The following is a 19,786-nucleotide window of genomic DNA, read 5'->3' on the forward strand; positions in this document are numbered from 1 at the left end:
ATGTTCCATGGACACTTTTTTTCCCCTGGCGACTTGTGTGCCTTGTCAATCATTCCATACTAGCACATGTTGATCTCTTTTTGACTGTGTGGTGTTCCCTTGTAGGATTTTCAAATTTTCTCTTATTGGCCCTCTTTGAATGAGCATAAATATTGTCATGATTTTTTTAAAGAAAAACTTTAAAAAAGTGCACAATATACATAACATTATTTTAACCATTTTAAAGTCGACAGTTCAGTTGCATTAAATACATTCACATTGTTATACACTATCCATTTCCAGAAATATTTTTATCTTTCTAAACTGAAACTCCATAACTCTAACAATAACATCTATTTCTTCTCCTCCCCAACCCCTGGCAACCATTGCTTTACTTTCTGCCCATGCATCTGACTTCTCTAGGTACCTTATATAGGGGGAATCACACAGTATTTGTAACTGGATTACATCATTTCATACAGTCTTCAAGGTTCATTCATGCTGTAGTATGTGTTAGAGTTGCTTCCTTTTTAGGCTGAATGATATTCTGTTGTATGTCTATAGTGCATTTTGTTGCCCCATTCATCTGTCAATGGACATCATTTGGGTTGCCTCACCTTTTGGCTATTGTGAATGCTGCTGCTATAAACATGGGGATACATAAATTAAAAACAAAAAATTATAAATTATTTTATATATGCAAATTATAGAAGATAACCAAATAGACATACATGTACTCATCCGTGAGCTCCCCAACACTATTAATTTCTAACATTTTGCCATATTTTATTCTGTTATTTTTAGGAGAAATAAAACATTGTAGATTTAGCTGAAACCCACCATGTACCTCTCCCAAATTCTAATTTTTCTCCCCAGAAAATCCACCATCTTGAATTTGATATTTATTATTTCCATATATATTAATGCATATGCATTCATAAATAATGCATAGTGTTATTTATGCTTTCAAACTTGATATACAAAATTGGCATAATGTGCAAATACCTCTATTTTTTTCTCAACATTGTTTTTGAGATTTATTAATGATAACATGTAGCCATAATTTATTCATTTTAAATGCTGTACAGTGTTCCATTGTCTGAATGTACCACAATTCATTCTTCTATTGATGGACATTTAGGTGGCTTTCAATGTTTTCTTACTACAAACTACACTGCAGTGAATTTTTTTATACCTATCTCCATAGACATATGTATGAAAGCCTCTAGAAACCAGATCTTTGCTATATTACCTTGGAGCTTGTTAGAAATGCAGCATCCCAGGCCCCCCACTTAAGATCTATTGAATTAGAACCTTTTTATGCAAGTTCCCCAAGTGATTCATAGGCACATTCAAGTTTGAGCAGTTGTTCTTAAAGTTAGTAGCACATTGGAATCACCTGCAAAGTTTAAACATGAAACCAGAACCACCTTATGCCTGGGTCTACCCTAGAGATTCTAATTTAATTGCTCTAGGATGTGCCTGGGTCTCCAGGGATTTTTAAAAACTCCTTAGGTGATTCTAATATGTAGCCAAGGTTCAGATTGACTGCTTGGACCGAAACTACATTGGATGTACATTGGCTATGTTGCTTGGCTTTTTGGGGAATGTCTCTCCAGAAAAGACAGTGTGGGGAAAAAGGAAGTTCCTATGGCCAGGATCCTCACCTGAACCTAAACCACTTGATGTTGTAACTGGCCTGTTGCTAGGTTACCACTTCCACACCCTAGGGAATAAGCTATTATTGAGTCACTATATAAAGAGCTCTGTCCAGTGCTCTGGGCAGAGGCAGAGAAGGAGGATCACAGACCTGCAGACTGTTGGATGCAGATGTAATAATGCTAGTGCTCCATCTATCGCTGGGAGAACAAGCCAGGTAATAAACCCTTTCACCCCAAGAACATTCTGTTGTCATTCCTCAGTCTCACTGAATCCATAGTGGACTTGTCCGGGGCTGAAACCCATTGGCAAGACAGACAGTTTTACCCATTATGTACTGCAGCAGGGAGTTGGGATTGCGATGAACTCATCAGGTAAATTATCAAAACACTTGGGCAAATGCTTTGTCTTATTTTAAGTACAATTAGTTCTAGTGATATTTTAAATTACTTAATAAACACTTTAAAGCACTAACTATATCCACATAAGCACTTTATTAATACCATGTCTTGGCAAATTTCCACTTAAGAAAACTTTGATATTTTGAGTGAAATTGTGCAGTTTCTTAGAAAGTCAAAAGAGTATGTTTGCAAGGGGAAAGAATGCACTGCAGGATGGTGAGCTTCCTATGCTTTGTGCTCAGCAGGGCTGTGCAGTCTTCATGGTCAGCATCCAGTCTGGGACTTTTCTTGGGTGCAGTTGCCACCCGCTCCCCAGACAGGATATGGGCTGTGAGTGCTCAAATCTACCACTTCCCGAATGAAGAGACCTTGGGACTTAAGCCTGTTCAGTGATGTGAGCTTTTCTGCCCAACACCACAGTATCACTGGGGAAATCCTGATCTTCCAGGGGAGTCTCCAGGCTAACTATTCATCTATCCAGTCACTTTGCATTTTTGAATAAGTGAATAAATTGTAGAACTGAGCACTTAAATCACAACTGGATCAGATATTTCAAAGTATCTGATTTGCTAAATTCTTTCATGCAGGAAGAATTATTCACGCAGGATACTGCTTAAAAATACACTCTATAGAGAATTAAGACACATGACTAAAGTTGAACAGTTTACTACTGTATCTGAATTATATTTTAAAAGACAAGCAATGACACCTTCGTTATTATATGTTCTGTTTTAAATGGATAAAACTGTAAGGACAAAATCTTTCCCGGGGATGAGAAATACTCCTATTTTTGCAGTAGGACTGATTGATTCCCTTCCTTCTGGTTGCAGAGGCTCACCTGCTCAGCAGGCTGGTTCTCACATTGCTGAGTGTGCTGCTGTTTTTTTCTCTCTTCCCTTCCTGCACCTATGCAGGAAGAGTGATGGATTTTGTTCACAGAAATTCTGCTTGCTGGCAGGACAGTTTTCAGCCAATGGGCTTGTGTTGTCAGCAAGGGCCTTAGGAAATATTCCCTGTGTTCTGCAGATGGGAGCTCTCAGAATGGCTGTTGGCTGGTGCCCTCCTGCCAAGTCCTTCTTAGTGGACCGAGGGTAGAGAATGAATAGTTTCATGTTTCTTCGCAGGTGATCACCATAAAATGATCGCTGGTGAGGAAAACAGGAATTTATCTTTGGGCTCAAGGACTTTGCAAAGTCACTACCAATTGGGAAACCTGTGTCCTGTGCTAGATTTCAGGAGAGATTTGTATGCTGCCTTATAAATGCCCCATCTCAGGTGGCTTGCACTTTGGAATTCATAGGCTAATGGGCCAAAGAGTAAAAGCCAAGCTTTTACAGAAGGGGCATATTTCCAAATAAAATCTGACTATAACATTCTCTTGCTTAAAAACTTTCACTGGTTTCTCATTGCCAAAAATTTAAATCCAATTGTCATAGAATTAAATCAAAGTCTTAAAGCAGAGTCCACAAACCAGCAGCCTAGGACTGAATTTGCCTTGCAGATAGGTTTTCTCTGGCCCCACAGTGTTTTAGAAAAATTAGTTACCAAGAGGCCAAAGTCAAGGGATTTAACATAAAATTAGGATTCCCGGTCATATTGGCCAGCATTTCTGTATAAATCAGATGAAATAAGTTGCGGCTATACTCTTTGGGTAGGGCATGAGCTCCCCCTTGTAACAGTCCCCTTGTATTGGATTCCCCGGGGCTGCTGTTTCTGAAAGTCTTTCTTCCTGCCCCACTGCTTCTCTGCTGCTGCAGTTGGGAGGCAGAAAGGAATTCACTCACCTTTCTGACACAGGAGCAAACCTGGAAGTTTGAAAGTGTTAATACCCTTTGGGCAACCCTTGAGTAAGGAGGATAAGAGCCAGCTGGTGAATACATCCCCCCCCCTTTTTTTTTATGTCTCAGGTGGAAAATTCTGCAGTGTGTCTTCCATAGTAATTCTACACAGTGGCTCCAGATTTCCCAGGGGAGAGAGCTGCCATATTCCACAGCTGAAACCAGATCCACTCTCACCCCTGGATTGGCTCTCCTTGTGTCCACTCTTTCTGGTCCTCATGCCCCTTCCTTGAGAACACGTCCTAAAAAACGGCCGGAAAGTAAGCCCCGGCACAGGCTCTGTTTTCAGGTGGGAACCAAGGCTAGGGCCGCCTCCATCCCCAATTTTCTTAACCAGCCTACTGGACTCATTCAGTTTACCTTCCCGCTCTGTAGGCTTTTGAGGCTGGACCCAGCCTTAGAGATTCACCTCTGGGCCTCCTCACTGGGACTCTGCACCATGACCACCCTGATAGCTCCTTGAGCACGCATACAGCATCAAAGCTGTCTGCTAGTGCCATTCCTTCTGCCGAAAACTCCACCTCTGCAACCTCCCCTTGATACCCTGCTACTTTCCTTCCCCTCGAGCAAATTCCTACTCAGTCTTCAAGGCCAGCTTTAGCCTAGCTTCCTCTGCAGAACCTTCCCTAACTCCTCTTCTCTCAAGCATCTTTAAAGGCTAGGGAGAGGGGGCTACGGGAGAGGGAAGATTGCAGACAGAGAAAGAAGACACTGATGGGACCAGCGTTTGTTGGAGAAGGTGAGAATTGCATCAGCTTACTTCTAAAGGAGAAGGGTTCTTTATTCTCTGAGACTGGAATAATGGTGGCCAACACTGATATATATACTATGTGCCAGACACTGCTCTGGCTGCTTTCAAAATATTTTGTGTTAGCCTTTCTTCTTCACAAGGACTCTGTGAGACATGCATTATTATTATCCCCATTTTACAGATTAGAAAGCTGAGGCACAGAGAGGTTAAGTACTTGCCCAGTATCACATAGCTGGTAGGCAGGCAGGTTGCCAGGTAGTCTGGATTCAGAGTTCATCCTCTTGACCACTATATCTCGTTGCTTCTTAAGGGAACCTAATGTAGAAAATGCATATATAGGGAAAAGAAAGCTGAGATTGGTTTATGTCTATTAGCCAACATTTTCTCAATGAAGCAGGAGACAAGGCCAGCCAATATGATTGTAGAAGGCAGTGACCTTGTTTGAATTTGACTAGGGAGTGAGAAAAAGAAACAGGAAGAGTGAATTGGTTTTGGTCTTGTTTTCCAAAAGCTCCTAAAATAACAGTGACACCATGCCTTCCTCTTAGCACATTGTCAAGTACTTGGCAACTAAACTTCCACTTTTGCCAAATGGCATTGTTTCTCTTTTGTTGATTTTCCTTGTGGTATTTCTAGAAATCACAGTGCTTGGGGCTTTGACATGTTTCAGAAATGATAGTTACAGGAATGGGCCTCAGACTGTCCAGAAGCCTCAGTGCAGGGGAGCATGTTCCTGGGAAAAAGACCTTTGCTTTTCCCCACATTGCTATAAACATCTTGAGGGACTTGGAGGTGTTATGTACTCAGGCATAGCTTTTCAGAACAGACAGGCATCACATCTCCATGAGAATGGAAAAGGCGATGTCTCATGCCTAGCAAATTCTCATTCCCAGGAGGGTGGTTTAGCCACAGCTGTGCATCCCCCTGTGGAATGTGGGGGGTGTGGGGGATTGGGGAAGTGCTGTTTCTATTTGAGTTATTTCCTACTTTACATAACCATCTTTGAAGTTTTCATATCTTCTGCCATTAAAGAAACTTTATATCCTTGATGTCTGTGGGAATCTTTCAATCATCTTATAACTATCCTGTGGGGACCCACACAGCTGCCACAACATGGGCAGGAATATAGCTGTGTGGAGTGATGGAAGGACAGTGTGCCCAATTCAGGGATATAATACCCAAACGTACCACATTAAACACATTTAATCAGGAATCTAAATTGAAGTAAACAAACACAACCAAAAATGTGGAGGTGTATGCATTTTCCCTTTTCCTCATTGTGGCTGGTTTTTCCATATTTAGTTTTGTGCAAAACTAGCTTGCCGTAGCATTACATCTCCCTTGCGTTGTCCTTTCATTGTGGCAATCACCTTGCAGTTATACGATGGTAACATAAGATAGGACAAGAATGAGGAATAAAAGGTAACCTTCTGAAAACAATCAGAGGGCACTTTGGGCTTCATGGCTGCTTGAGATTGAGGCTGTAGTTGTCAAACTTGGGTGCACTGTGGAATCCTTGGTGTGCTTTTTCTTTAGCCCGACCCTTAGTGATTTAGATTAAGCAAACCTGGACTTGAGTCCAGAAATATGCATTTTGAACTAGTACCTAACGTGAACCTCATGGAGTGGGGGCCCCATCATGGTTTAGAGGGAATGTTTATGTTTTGTTTCAAAAGATAAGAAAAGTAAAATAAAGTATCATTTTAAAACTTCCATGATCCTATTGCTGGGATTATTAAGATGAATAGCCTGGCAAATCTTGGTACTGGTTGAGTTGTGATAGTTTGTATTTTTTGAGGGAAATGGTCTTGTTTGTTTAAGGTGTCAAAACATTTGTTATATTTGTAGACTTATTCATAGTATTCCCTTATTATTCTTTTGCTGGCTGCAGGATCTGCAGTGATACCCCATTTTATCCCTGATATTGACAATTTATGTTCTCTCTCATATTATCTTTGTCAATCTTGCTAGATTTTTTATTGATCTTTTCAGAGAACTAATTCTGTGGTTCCTTGATTTTTCTCTTTTCGATTTCATTGATTTCTTCTCTTTACTATATCTTTTCTTAGGCTTGTTTTGGGTTTACTTTGCTCTTCTTTTTCTAGATTGTTGAGGTGGGAATTCAGGTTACTGATTTGAGATCTTTCCTTATTTTTAATGTATGCATTTAGTACTATAAATTTTACTCTAAGCTCAGCTTTTGTGGTGTATCACACAATGTAATGTGCTGTATTTCCACTTTTGTTCAGTTTAATATATATTTTTTTATTTCACTTGAGACTTCCCCTTTGACTCATGTATATTTAAGAGTGAAGCATGTGTTGCTTAACTTTCAAGTGCTTGGAGATTTTCCTGTTATTTTTCTAGTTTGATTTCACTGTGGTCAAAGAACAGATTCTGTCTGATTTCAATTCTGTTAAATCTGTTGAGATTTGGTTTGTGGCCCAGAATATGGTCTATCTTGGAGTGAGTGTGTACTCTTCTGTTGGGTGAAATAATTTAGTAATGTTGATTAGATCATGCTGGTTGATGTGTTTTGAGTTCTATATCCTTGCTGATTTTCTCTCCAGTTGATCGAGTAATTGTTGAGAGAGGAGTGTCGAGGTATAATTGTGAAAGGCTATTTCACCTTTTAGTTTTATCATTTTCTGCATCACACATTTAGTAGATTTATTGTTCAGTGTATCTATATTAGGACTCCTATATTATCTTGGTGGATTGACTCCTTTGTCATTACATAATGTCTCCCTTTGTCTCCAGTTATTTTCTTTGCTCTGAAGTCTTCCTTATCTGATATTCACATAGTCACTACTCCTTTTTTTCCTTTTCTTTTTTTGATGAATGTTTTCATGGTGTATCTTTTTAACCTCCTTTTACTTTCAACATGCTTATATTGCTATATTTAAATTGAATTTCTTATAGGCAACATATAATGAGGTCATGATTTTTAATTCACTCTTCCAAATGGTGTCTTTTAATTGTTGTATTTAGACCAGTTCCATTAAGTATATTCCATAATTGATATGTTAGGGCTTAAATCTGCTGTTTTATTTTAATTTTGTTTTCTGTTTGTTTTCTCTGTTTTTTGTTCCTGTTTTCTTTTTCCTACTCTCCTGTGGGCTCCTTGCATGTTGCTTAGATTTCATTTTGATATATCTATATATATAGTGTTTTGCTATCACTTTGTATAACACTTTTAGGGTTGCTTTAGGTACGACATGGTTATATCTGTGTTATCATAGTATACTGGTGATGTTCTTTTACTAGTTCTGTGAAGTATAGAGACTTTACTTATTGTTCCTTTACCCTCCCTTACTTATAATTGTCTTCATGCTTTCCTCCATTTACATTTAGAACCACACCAGACAGTGTTATAATTTTGCTTCAACCCTCAAACGTAATTTAAAAAACTGAATAGCAAGGAGAGCCTATTATATTTACCCATATTTTTGGTTCTTGTGTTTTTTCTTCCCCCTGATGTTCCAGTGTTTCAACTTTTATCATTTCCTTCTTGTTTTGGGAATTTCCTGTAGCTGTTCTTTTAAGGTAGGTCTGCTGGTGACAAATTGTGAATTTACCAGTATCTGGGGGTATCTTGATTTTCTATTCTTTCCTAAAGGTTGTTTTTGCTGGACATAGGATTCTGAATTTCTCCTTCCCACTTCACTCTTCTGCTGAGTAGGACACCGTGTCTTCTGCCATTTGATCCCAGTTGAAAATTGAGTCTGTTCTGTCCTTTATTTTTCCCAGAAGGGAATCTTGTAATTGTCCATAGAACCTGTGACATTGGGGGGTTATGTTGAAATTGACAGGGTGGTCTCTGTTCAGAAGTAAGAATAAGCATATAAAATGATTACATTCTAAAATAGTAAATACTTTTCCAGAGACTATAATAATAGTAAAGAAAAATGACAACTAAAAAGAAACCAGTGTATAAATATATTTCTTGGCTTTCAGGATTTTCCCTGTCAGGAAGGACCAGAATCAGGACTTGAATGGTTGTTTTATATTATATCTGCTCCCATTTTAATAAAAATCCAAATACTGCTTTCATAGTTCTGATTTGGGCCAGATACATAAAAAATATTCTCACTTAGGTATCAAAGTTAATGTGCTTTGTAGTTATATTCCCAAAGGACAGGATTGACAAAATATTTTATCCAAAAGAGGTGAAGCTTGGGAAATAGACATGTGTGTCCAGACCAGAGAAGATAATGGTCTCACTGGACCCTGCATTAGTAGGAGGGAGTTTGGGGTACTCTGCCTAGTTTGTGGTATCATACTTAATGTGACAAGAATATATGAGCACAGTTTCTCCGGTGGGGCCTTAGGCCATGTGCATCAGGGGAGGGAGACCTGAGCATTCTGGTTCAGACCCATTCCTGTTCTGCATAAGAACATGGAAGTGCTGGTGTAGGTGGGGTGGGCAGTCTTCATCTTTAACAAGTATTCCAGGTGATTCTTAGGCACTCTGAAGTTTGATGCCACACAGTCCCTTAGGCTTTTGAGAGATCTAGAAGATATGCCATCTTAGTTTCAAAGGGAACTGTGTGACTATTTGGTTTGGAGAGGGCAGGTTGAGAGGGACTGATAACTGTCTTCATTTTTTATGACCTTTCATGGAGACTTATTCTCATTACCTCAAAAGTCCTAGGATTAGTAGGTGTGAATTATGGTGGCAGATTTCAGCTCAATGTAAAAAGAAAAACAATTTTATTTTAAATTAGCATGAAAAAAATGTTAGTATGCCTTGATAGTAACCTTCTGAACACTGGAAATTTCCAGTCAAAAGGTACAGAATAATGTTGAGTGGAAAAGGTTCTACATCTTTGAACCATTTTCCAAAAATCTGTGATGCTGTGTCACTTAGTTGGCTCTTCTGCCCTCAGAAGATTGTATGTTCCAAAAATCCACAGAATTCACAACTTCTCTTATTAAACCTTAGTAACTAGGGGGTTAATTGCATTCTGTTTTGAAGGGCTTTTCCACATGAGATCTAAATCCTTCTTGGTATGTTAAACTTTTTCTAGACCTACAGGTCTATCCAAAGTTGCATGTGGAAGTTTCCAGGTACCACAGTGTTACTGTTGCCTTCCATTATCCTTCTGCTTCTTAAATGGCAGCCCTGCTTGGTAGGATAGCATCATTGACAACGAAACCTCATCTTTCTTCTCATTTTGTAACCAGACACCTTTCACCCCGTTGCTTTACTTCTGAAAAATATCTGTAGTCATTTCTGTCTACCCTCTCACTTTTCTGAGATGGCTTTGAATTTGGTGGTTTGAGTAAATCTCCAAACTCAGAGAGCCAGGATTACCCTTGGACTGCTTGACTGGCTACTGTGAATGTAGTGGACCTCTTATACGTTCCACCTGTGTCCATGGAGCTTACCAGCAAGCTCTGGGTCAGGATGGTGGATATGTACTCACGCGCTGTGTGTGTATGTTTGTGTGGTGTGGTGTGGTGTGTGATAGAGAATAAGTGCCAAGAAAGTGGAGTGAAGGGTATAATGAGAGGGGGATGTTGCATTTTCTGAGGTAATACTGCTAACATTTATCGAAAGGGCAGATTATGGGGGAGGACAGAGTCCATGTTTAGCCTGCATCTCCAAAAAGGAATTGATACTTCTAAGTGAAGGAAATGTGCATATTCCCTGATAGAGGAATCTTTTTCCTGGCTGGTGACATGCTGTGGGTTTGTGTAGAAATGCCTAACTGTCCCTGCTATTATCTGTTTTTACTACCAACAATTCTGACACCAAATGTGTGGGTTTTCCATACTCACCAATTCTCCAACTGGCTGTTTTACAATTTAATTCAATTCTGACACTACATGAGTTAGAGACCCCACAGGTTAAGAACTCAGTCCTATAAGGTGGTCCCCATTCAGATCCCAATTGCAAAACCCCCACTTCTGTCTGACTTGGCTACAAATTGAGCTTTCCTACGACCCCCTCTTTAGGTTTGATAATTTGCTATGAAAGCCCACAAGACTCAAGAAAACACTTTACTTGCTATTGCTGGTTTATTATAAAGGATCCATATGAGCAGCTAGGTGGAGAGGTACAGAGGGTGAGATCTGGAAATGTCCTGAGAGCAGGAGCTTCTGTCTGCGTGGAGTTTGGGAGATGCCTTTCCTGGCACGTGAATACTTACTTCTAACATGGAAGCTTTCTGAACCCTATGGTTTAGGGTTTTTATGGCAGTTCCATTATGTAGGCATGGTTGATGAAATCATTGGCCATTGGTGATTAACTCAGTTTCCAGTGCCTCTCCTCTCCTTGGAGGCCAGGGCTAGGGCAGAAAGTTCCAACCTTCTGAGTACATGATTGGTTCCTCCAGCAAGCAGCCCGCATCCTGAAGCTATTTAGGGACCTCATCAAGTGTCACCTCATTGAACTTAGGTATGTTGTAAGGGGCTTATGATGAATAACACAAGACATTGCTCTCACCCCTGTTACTCAGGAAATTATGAGGGTTTTAGGAGCTCTGTACCAGGAACTGGGGCTGAAGACCAAAAATATAGTTGTTATTATATCACAATTCCATTTATTCTGGTTTCATTAAATTTTCTCTTTCTTAAAAATAGGTAAGTAAGTAATGACTTACTATGAGGGAAGGTGATTACCTAACGAGGGTAAACTTATCTAAAGTTCTTGGAGAAAAATAGTTTTGGAAGAAAAGCCCTATTGGTGTTAAAATTACTAATTATCCTTTTCCTAATAATTATTTTTTTCTAGGTAATTGTAAATAAATTCTCATCTCTTCCTCCATTTTGAAAATTAAATTCTGTATCTAAGTCTCCTGTTCAGAGCTACCAATTTTGGAGTCCTTGTTGGGACTAGGAGCCCCTCGCAACAAGTCGCCTCATCATCATGGACTGTGGAGCACTTTGCAGTCCAGCAGGTCCATTTCCAGAAGTTGCCTCTTTGGGTCTTCCAGCAACCTGGTGAAGAAGCCTGAGGATCTGGTGTCTGGAGTTTTGGGGTTTGCTGCTCAGTGAGAAGGAAACCCTGGTCTTGACTTGTCTGGACCTTTGCAGCCTTCCCCTGTCTGCACCCATTGGGGGGACACCGCGGTGTGTCATTGCCTCCCGCCACCCCTCCAAGCCCTTCTCATCAATGGTAAGTGTGGAAGTGCAGCCATGCCACAGAAGGCTCTATGTGCTCTTAATGCTCTATGTGCCTGTTGTGAGAAGGGTCACAACGATGGGTTTAAGGTTTCGTTTTTTTCTTCTTCCTGTATTTCCTGTAGGGTGAAGAGGATGAAAATGGAAAGTAATAAAGATCTCATCGATCTGATCATTTTTCCAGTCAGTCAGAGTGTATGGCACATAATAGATGGTCAATAAAGAGTTGATAAATAAATGAATAATGACACTTGATGTCCAAACTGGCAGGGGGTGTGTGTAGTTGTAAAGTGTGAGCTCTGGAACCTGGGTTTGAATCTTGGAGATTTCACTTCGTAGCTGGGAGACCTTAGGCAGATTACTTAATTTCTTATCTGTAAAATAGGGATAGAACAGTCTTTAGTTTATAAAACTATTGAGAGATTAAATGAGTTAATAAATAATAAGGGCTAAGAGTAGTACTAAAGTGCATTTCTGTATATAATCTCATTTTACCCTACTAGACACTTGATGATGTAACTGAAAGAGATATTTCTCAATGTCCCAGCTGAGGAATCTCGTGTTCCCAGCATGGGTAAGTGGTAGAGAGGTGTCTAAAATTCAGTTCTGATTCCAAAGTCCCATTTTCTGGGTTAGTATTATTTGTTTAGTTTTGAAGATGATTAAAAGACAAAAAAAAAGGCAATTAGTTTTGATTTCAGTAAAGTTTATAGGTCTGATGTAAGGACAAAATCCCTTTCTGTAGCTGAATGAGATGAAGAGGTTGTATGAAGTAACAAAGATGGGCAGTGGTACTACAGAAATCATGAGCCCTTATCAGAGCACCTCAGTGACCCTGCGGAAGAGGGAAAGCAGCAGCTTAGTGCAACTAAGAAAAGAATCAATAAAACTAAATAATACCTCCTTTATTCCTTAGTGTTAGTACTGAGCTTTTGCTGAAAAATCACTTTGCTCTAAAAAGGCCTAATTTTTCTTTTTAATTTGCATTTCCTTCCTGCCCAGATGTAACTGGCAGTGTCCCAAGGGTAGTTCCACTAAAACAGCTATGCTCGGGCACTTCAGTTTGGATCTTGGAACTGTCCTTTTCCATTTACATTTCTTTGCATAATTTGTCAAACTCTGCAAGTTGCACACCCAAATTCTGCTGACAAAGAACAAGGAGTTTGCACCATCCTTCTGGGTTTACTATTATCTCACTGTTTTTTCAATCAACTGGGATCAAGCCCATGTAGAAGTATTAATACATTAGCAGTTTGGAATCATGCTCAAGGCTTTGGGGCAATGAGTATATAAAGACTGAGCAACAAGGAGACTTAGGCACATTATTTATACATTTGCTGAGCTCATTCACTCACCCAGGGAAATCAGTTGTACAGGCGCCAGCCCAAGGTTAATTTTATTTTCTTCTCAGCCAGGAACAGGGTGTGCTATTACATGGAGAGAGGGATGAGGACTTTTTAATTGGCAAAAAGGAACTTCTGCTTGCATAAGGAAATATTCTGATTGCTGGAGGTCAATAGAAGTGCTTTAGGATTTAAAAATCCTGTGTATTCTAGTTTAATACAAAATCCTCCAAGCTGCTGGGGTTCAGATAACCTGCAGTAACTGTTTAGAAACAGAAGAGGGCATCTTGTCATTCTTTATGTAGGATTTATTTTTTTTTAAGAATGAAAAGGAAACCAACTGGTCTTTGAATGAAAATGAACAGCATTTCCTTTTCAGAATGAGTGAATGAAAATAATCTGTTGATGTTTTCAGAAACTTATATATGACTAAAAAACTGTATGGCTCTCTAGTTTCAAGAGATTTCAGAGTTTTAGTTGGAGATTAGCTATAATAAGATTTATTATATTATAAAGTGGCTATCAAATAAATGTACTTAAATTTTTAGCAAAGTACCACATGGATGCAGTTCTCCTCTACTGGTTAAGTAGTCCTCAACAGGTAACCTACCCTGACTTCTCATGTTCACATCTCAGTTTTTCTCAAAATTCAATTTCTAAGTATCTTTGAATCTTTAAAATTGTATGCAAAATGTGTGTTTGTGTATTTTTCTAGAGGAGGTTTGTAGTTTTAAATATATCATCTACACTCTTTCTCAGATAAAATCCCTAGGGGGTTTCCATGTTTAATTTTATCTTATACTAACTGGTTCTTTATATTTTGTGTATATTTAAAGGGTCAGTTTGTGATACCCTGGATAAAGCCTATTGTAATAAACACCACTGAGCTGAAAATCTCAGGATTTGCCCAGTAATTTAAACCACAGCCATTATGGAACACAGTAACCAGCCTTTTGAAAGTCTTTGGTATTCTTCATATTAAATTCTAGTCAGAGCGGAAGGGAGCTATTCAGTCTAATCTAGTCACATCACTTTCTGGTCCCAGAAAGGAGCAGGGGGGTTCTGAGCAGAGTTACTCAGGCCTGAATATCAGCATTCAGGATGATAGTCCACTCTCTGACCGTTTAGTCTGCTGTTCATTTCCCTCAGTCTTGCTTGGTCTAAAGCTTGCACTGGTCCAAAAATACATGGGACCCTTATACAGCTCTGCTCATGCACATGTGTTTTTTTTCTATTTTATAGTTTTGTGGGTAGTTTTATTCTCTAAGTGAACACTTCAAAAGCAGAAAAATATATTTTATTTCTTTTCCAGTCATCCTAAATTATTTAACCTAGCAATGCTTTGTTCAGTTTTATGGAAGGATGAATTTAATGAGGGCAAAGTGTGTTTAGAAGCAGGGAGGGATTGTTGGACAGAATGGGGTAGGAAAAGTTAGCTATCAATTGGACCTCCGGACTTCTTATAATACATATTGTATAGTAGAACCTAGTGGTCATTGTTTTATTAATGTCTTCTTTAGTGGTTCCCTTTGAAACTTCAAACTGGCACTTTGTAGCATCCTCTCTATTTCCATGGCAGCATCTAGAACATCCAAGCTGGTCATTTTCTAAGAACAATTAAACTTCTAGGAAAAAAAGATTCCTGGTCATATGAAGATGTCTCAGTCCTGAAGCTTACTTACCTTCTAGCCCTGAGCCCCAGGATTGGGGTGAAGATAAGGAATGTTTGTAGCATATGTTACTTGGTAATCAAAAAAATTTTTTTTTACACTTTTAAGTGGCTATTTGGACTTGATTGATCAGACCAGCCAATATAATGTCTTGCTTTGCCCTTGGAGTCTCCAGTGTTATCATAAATTTCATTGGTCCAAAAACACATGGGACCCTTATATTGCTCTGCTCATGTACATCTGTTATGTTTTGTGTTTTATAGTTTTGTGGGTAGTTGTATTTTTTATCTCTTTGTGAACATTCAGTAGGGATCATAAACTGAAAGTAGAGCCTTTGTCAACCAGCAAGACCTAGGAAGGGACTTTCTCTTCCCGGGACTACAGATTGCATGTTTTGGTTAGTACTGAAGTGCAAACATCTCCCTGTCCTGCTGGGCAATGGCTAGCATATAGGTTGCTTCCAGGACAAATAATTAACACTTGTACTTTATTCAATGCTATTCATGCCCACATACTTCCCGCTTGTGCATTTATGGAATGCATATGTTGGAATCTAATAACTGCCTAAGCCCTCCTCTTCTTTGTAAAATTACAGTTGATGTTTGTGCATGCCTTTGCATTAGGTACATGATTTATTTTCCTTCCTTTCTTTGCTTCATATCATGCTTCCACTCTGTCACAAATCCCTAAGCATTCAAGCAGAGGTTTTTGGGACAGTGGGAAGTAAGTTTAGTTGTAAGTACATCCTTTAGGAAAGCAAAAAGTCAGAGGTAGGGAAAGGAGCTCAAGGGACTTCTAGTTAGATGGGGCATCAATTTGTAGAACCATAAAGGGAACTTTTTGTTGAAGACATAATTGTTATTGTTTTTAAGCAAGGTTTTTTTTTTTAATTAGGAATATGTAGTCAAAGTGAGTGATCTGGAGAGTTGGTGTAGATATTTATACAATTCAGGACCCAAGCTCTGCTACTTGCTTTGTAGAATTAAAAAAAAAATTAGGACTTGAATTATCCAGGCAACTGACTGTCTACATTAGTTCAACTTATTAGATAATTGCTTGGTTCTCTATTTAATTGTGTAGACATAATTTCATAAAAATGTTTACATGCAATCTGGGGATAGATTATTTTTACAAAGGATGATTGTTAATTCTATGTAGATAGGACAACGTGAGAGTGTTTATGGGGGCAGTTGCTTTGCTATAAGAATAGCAAACATTGGTGAAGGGGGGACCCCAGTAAATATAATGTTCTTCATTTAATTGTAGATTAATGATAACAACAACAACAACAACAAAAAAGAATAGCAAACATGTTGTCAAAAACCACACTGCATACTGAATAAAACAAGGCAAAAGCATATATTTATTGCAAGGCTTTTGACAAGCAAGCTAGGAAACTTCAATTACAGCAGCAATGAGTTCTGAATTGTTTACAGACTAAGGGATTTTTTAGGATAAATACAGAAGTTATTTGGCTTTTGCAAGTGGTTGGATGCCTAGTGGTCTTCTTTCTTATTTGCGTCAGAGTAGCTGAGTCAGGGGAGCAAGGAAGTCCAGAGATGGCATGAAAAGACTTGGTGTTTGGAGACCGGCTGGGATCCTCTGCTGATTTCTGAGAGGAGTTGTAAATTCCTATGAGGTTAGGTTGTTTCCTTTATGTGCCTGTGTTGACTGTTTCCATTTGGCCTTGACATAAGTGTCTCCATTTTTGTTTCTGGGTGTAAGTGACTCCATTTCTGTTTTCTGCAATACATATATAGCATTTATTAATTGCCAGGCACCATTCTGAGCACTTAATTTCATTAAATGACCTTACAACATGGATGCTATTATCATCTTCATTTTACAGACAGCACAACTGAATCTCAGAGACGTTAAGTTATTTTCCCAAGTTCACAAAATCCATAATGGCAGAGCCAGGATTTGAACTCATGTGAGCTGGCTCTAGAATCTGGGCATGTAACTATACCCTACATAATCAACTGATCTTTGGGCAGGTTCTTGATTTCCTTCTGGCACTGGCCAACCCAATAAGCAAGAACTCAGTATCTTGAATTATTTCTCTTTCAAGACATTATTTGGTTCTAATCTAGGGACAAAAAGTGGAGATCACGAACTCAAATGCCTGTGGAGGCTAGACAGGGAGCATTAGTAAGTGAAGAGGACTGGCTGGAAGGATAAGCCCTATTAGTTTCTATTTTTCTTCCCATTTTTACAGGGAAATACTTCTCTACAGTAAAAAGAAAAATAGTGCAAGTGAAATGACTGATGGTTGCTGACACTGGTTCCCAGTTTTAGGGAGACTATAGTGACAGTTGGCGACTGCAACACTTTGGAGATTGCTTGACCTATTTAAAAAGGGCAGACATTTATAGGTTTGGCATCACTAACTCTATTCTATCAAAAAAAAAGGTAGGTACTCTTTTTTTAATGTGAAATATGTGGATTTTTTATTTTTAAAAATTTAAGCTCAATATTTTAAAAGTTATATTAAGAGCTAAATAAAACCTGTTTTTCAGCCAGAGGTTACCAGTTGGTACCTCTGAAAGAAGGAGTTCTGCAGTTGTGTTTATGGTCAGGTGCAGATGAAAGAATAGATGGGAAAAAATTAATTGGTACCTTAATAGCCCTAAAACCAATAATAAATTATTACATTCATCACCTTTTAGCTGGAATGTATTATAAATAGGAGTGGTTTTCAATGATTTGGTTTCCTAGTTAGAGTAAGAAGAGCTATGGAAACTTCAAAACAACGAGGTAAAAAAACATTTGTCATAAATATTTAAAGTGGATCAATGTGGCAAGTATTTTTCTCTGTGTGCATGAGTAATCTGTAATTGCTGTAGCAATTTGCATCTTGATGGATGGATTATTTTATTTAGATTTTGAACTCTTCCTTTATTCTGTAAAATACAGGCTTAGGCAATTCTTTTTTCTTTTACTATTGAGATAATGAGAAATGCAGACAATAAATAATATGCTTGAAGGGAAAAAGAAACTAAATTGTCAGTTCCTGCTCCATCCAGTCCCATCCCCAGTGTGCAGAGTGAGCATTTCTGGAGACTCTTTGCCTTCTTTCACTTACATACTCAACAAGTTGCAGTGTGACGATGGCTCTTTTTTTGGTTAATAGCTGGAGACTAGGGATGAGACTTTCAGAAAGGCAAAGTGAGGAGTGTTGCAAATCCCTTTTCCCACAAAACAATAGTAAAACTGGACAGTAAGATGAGAACAACCATTTCAGAAATGGAAATTGACTAGAGGCGTACAACAAAGTGATATGAGTTTATTTAACAAGAACTACTGAAACTCAGGGACAAGCAGTGAGAGTCTGTGCTGCATGAACCGGGGCTGCTCCCATTCTACTCCCTTATGTCCAGCTGGTGATAATTTGGCCAGGGTGGGGCAGGCCGTGAAAAAGAGGTGCTTAGCTTCTGGAGGGACTGACCTGATTTGGAGAGGGAAGTGGAGAACCCTACACCCTCAGCTATTGTCAGTAGTAGTCAGCAAATAAACAGAGAGGTTAATGAAGCAGCTGGCTTGAAGTTGTGCTCCCAGTTGATATAAGCAAGAACCAATAAACTAACGAGAAATTTAGCAGGGGAGTGAAGGCAGTGCAATAGCCACATGGGGCCTGGTGAGCTCCCACTACCCCTGTGGTCCCCAAGAGGCCTGCCTGCCCAAGGCTGTGTGCATGCCAGGAGTTCTCCACAAAGCCCTGGGTGAATTTGAGGACTTTAACTCAGAAATAAAAGAGAACAGGCTTGTAAACCATGCTCTCTCTGTAGTGGATTGAATACTGTCTCCCCAAAGAGTAAGTAGAATTCCCAAACCCAGGTACATGTGAATGTGACCTTTTTGGGAAACAGGGTCTTTGCAGATATAGTTAAGGTTTTTAAGACAAGATAATCTTGGACTTAGGTGGGGTGGGTACTAAATCATTGACTGGTGTTCTTGTAAGAGGAAGGAGAGGGGGAGGATTTCAGACACACAGACACAAAGGAGAAAAACGAAGGAGAAGGCTGCATGAAGGTGGAAGCAGAGATTAGAATGAAGCATCTACAAGCCAAGGGGTAGCAAAATGGCTGGTACCTACCACAGGCTGGGAGGGATGCACGGAACACATCCTCCCTGTAAGCCTCCAGAGGAAACCAGCCCTGCTGACCTTGTTTTCAGATGTCTGGTCTCCAGAAACTGTGAGAGATTAAAATTTTATTGTTATTAGCCACCAAGTTTGTGATAATTTGTTACAGCAGCCCTAAGAAACTAATACACCTGGTGTTGGGAGCATACAGTTGAATATGTTAACTTCCCATGGTTAACATATTCATGTTAACCATGAAATGTTAACCATGAAAGAGTGGAATGTTGGGCTCAGAGGGACCTGCTGTGTCTGATTTCTGGCTGCTCCATTTACTAGTTTGTGATGGTGAACGTTTAACCTCTGTGAACCTCAGTTTCCTTATTTGTACAATGGGCTTCCTTGCGGAAGCCTTTGCCCATATCCAGCCTGTAATAGGTTCTTTTTTTAGGCACCTTTCTCTTTATCTCTGCATTTAGCCCCTTGTGTTGAATTATTTTTGTACATACCAGTATCCCCTGCTTTCCAAAAGTTCCTGTTATGCCAGCTTTTTGAAAGACCTAAGTAGGTACCTGTTTTCCCTAACTCAGAGAAATCCAAAGAGGATTTTCACTTCTACAAAAAGAGGTGAAAAGTGAAAATGGCATTCAGTGTCTATTTTGTGGCCAGCCATTCTAGACGCAGCATGCACCCCAGGCAGTGAGAGTGTCCCCACTAGGCTCCTTCCGTGGGAGCTGCACTCACATCTCAGCACCTAGATGCCATAGCTGTGAACTGTGTCCCTGAGCTTCTGTGATTTATCTTGATTTATTTTGTGCATATGTTAGCAAGATGTGTTCTAAAGACATCAGAAAAGTGTAAGAGAGATTATTTTTTGGGCTTGGGAATGCTCAAAAAATTTTCTCATATAAATTAATGGTAATTGCTTCTTCACTT

At 39.2% G+C, this 19,786-nt stretch overlaps 1 long non-coding RNA gene across 9 annotated transcripts in view; it reads left to right on the top strand.

Moving 5' to 3' along the window:
- The first annotated feature begins 1,391 nt into the window (after positions 1-1,391).
- LOC140848200 (uncharacterized) overlaps positions 1,392-19,786 on the top strand; it is a 32,061-nt gene continuing 13,666 nt past the window's right edge. For 4 of the 9 annotated variants that reach the window (XR_012128753.1, XR_012128758.1, XR_012128756.1 and 1 more), the window contains exons 1-3: positions 1,392-1,855; positions 3,947-4,616; positions 11,368-11,751. This is a non-coding gene — a long non-coding RNA (uncharacterized lncRNA). Of the gene's footprint in view, positions 1,856-1,892; positions 2,013-3,946; positions 4,617-11,367; positions 11,752-19,786 lie in introns of those variants that run through there. The other 5 variants (XR_012128754.1, XR_012128757.1, XR_012128760.1 and 2 more) reach the window with 4 other exon arrangements.

Source organism: Manis javanica, chromosome 3 (assembly GCF_040802235.1).
Source record: "Manis javanica isolate MJ-LG chromosome 3, MJ_LKY, whole genome shotgun sequence".
Lineage (NCBI taxonomy): Eukaryota > Metazoa > Chordata > Mammalia > Pholidota > Manidae > Manis > Manis javanica.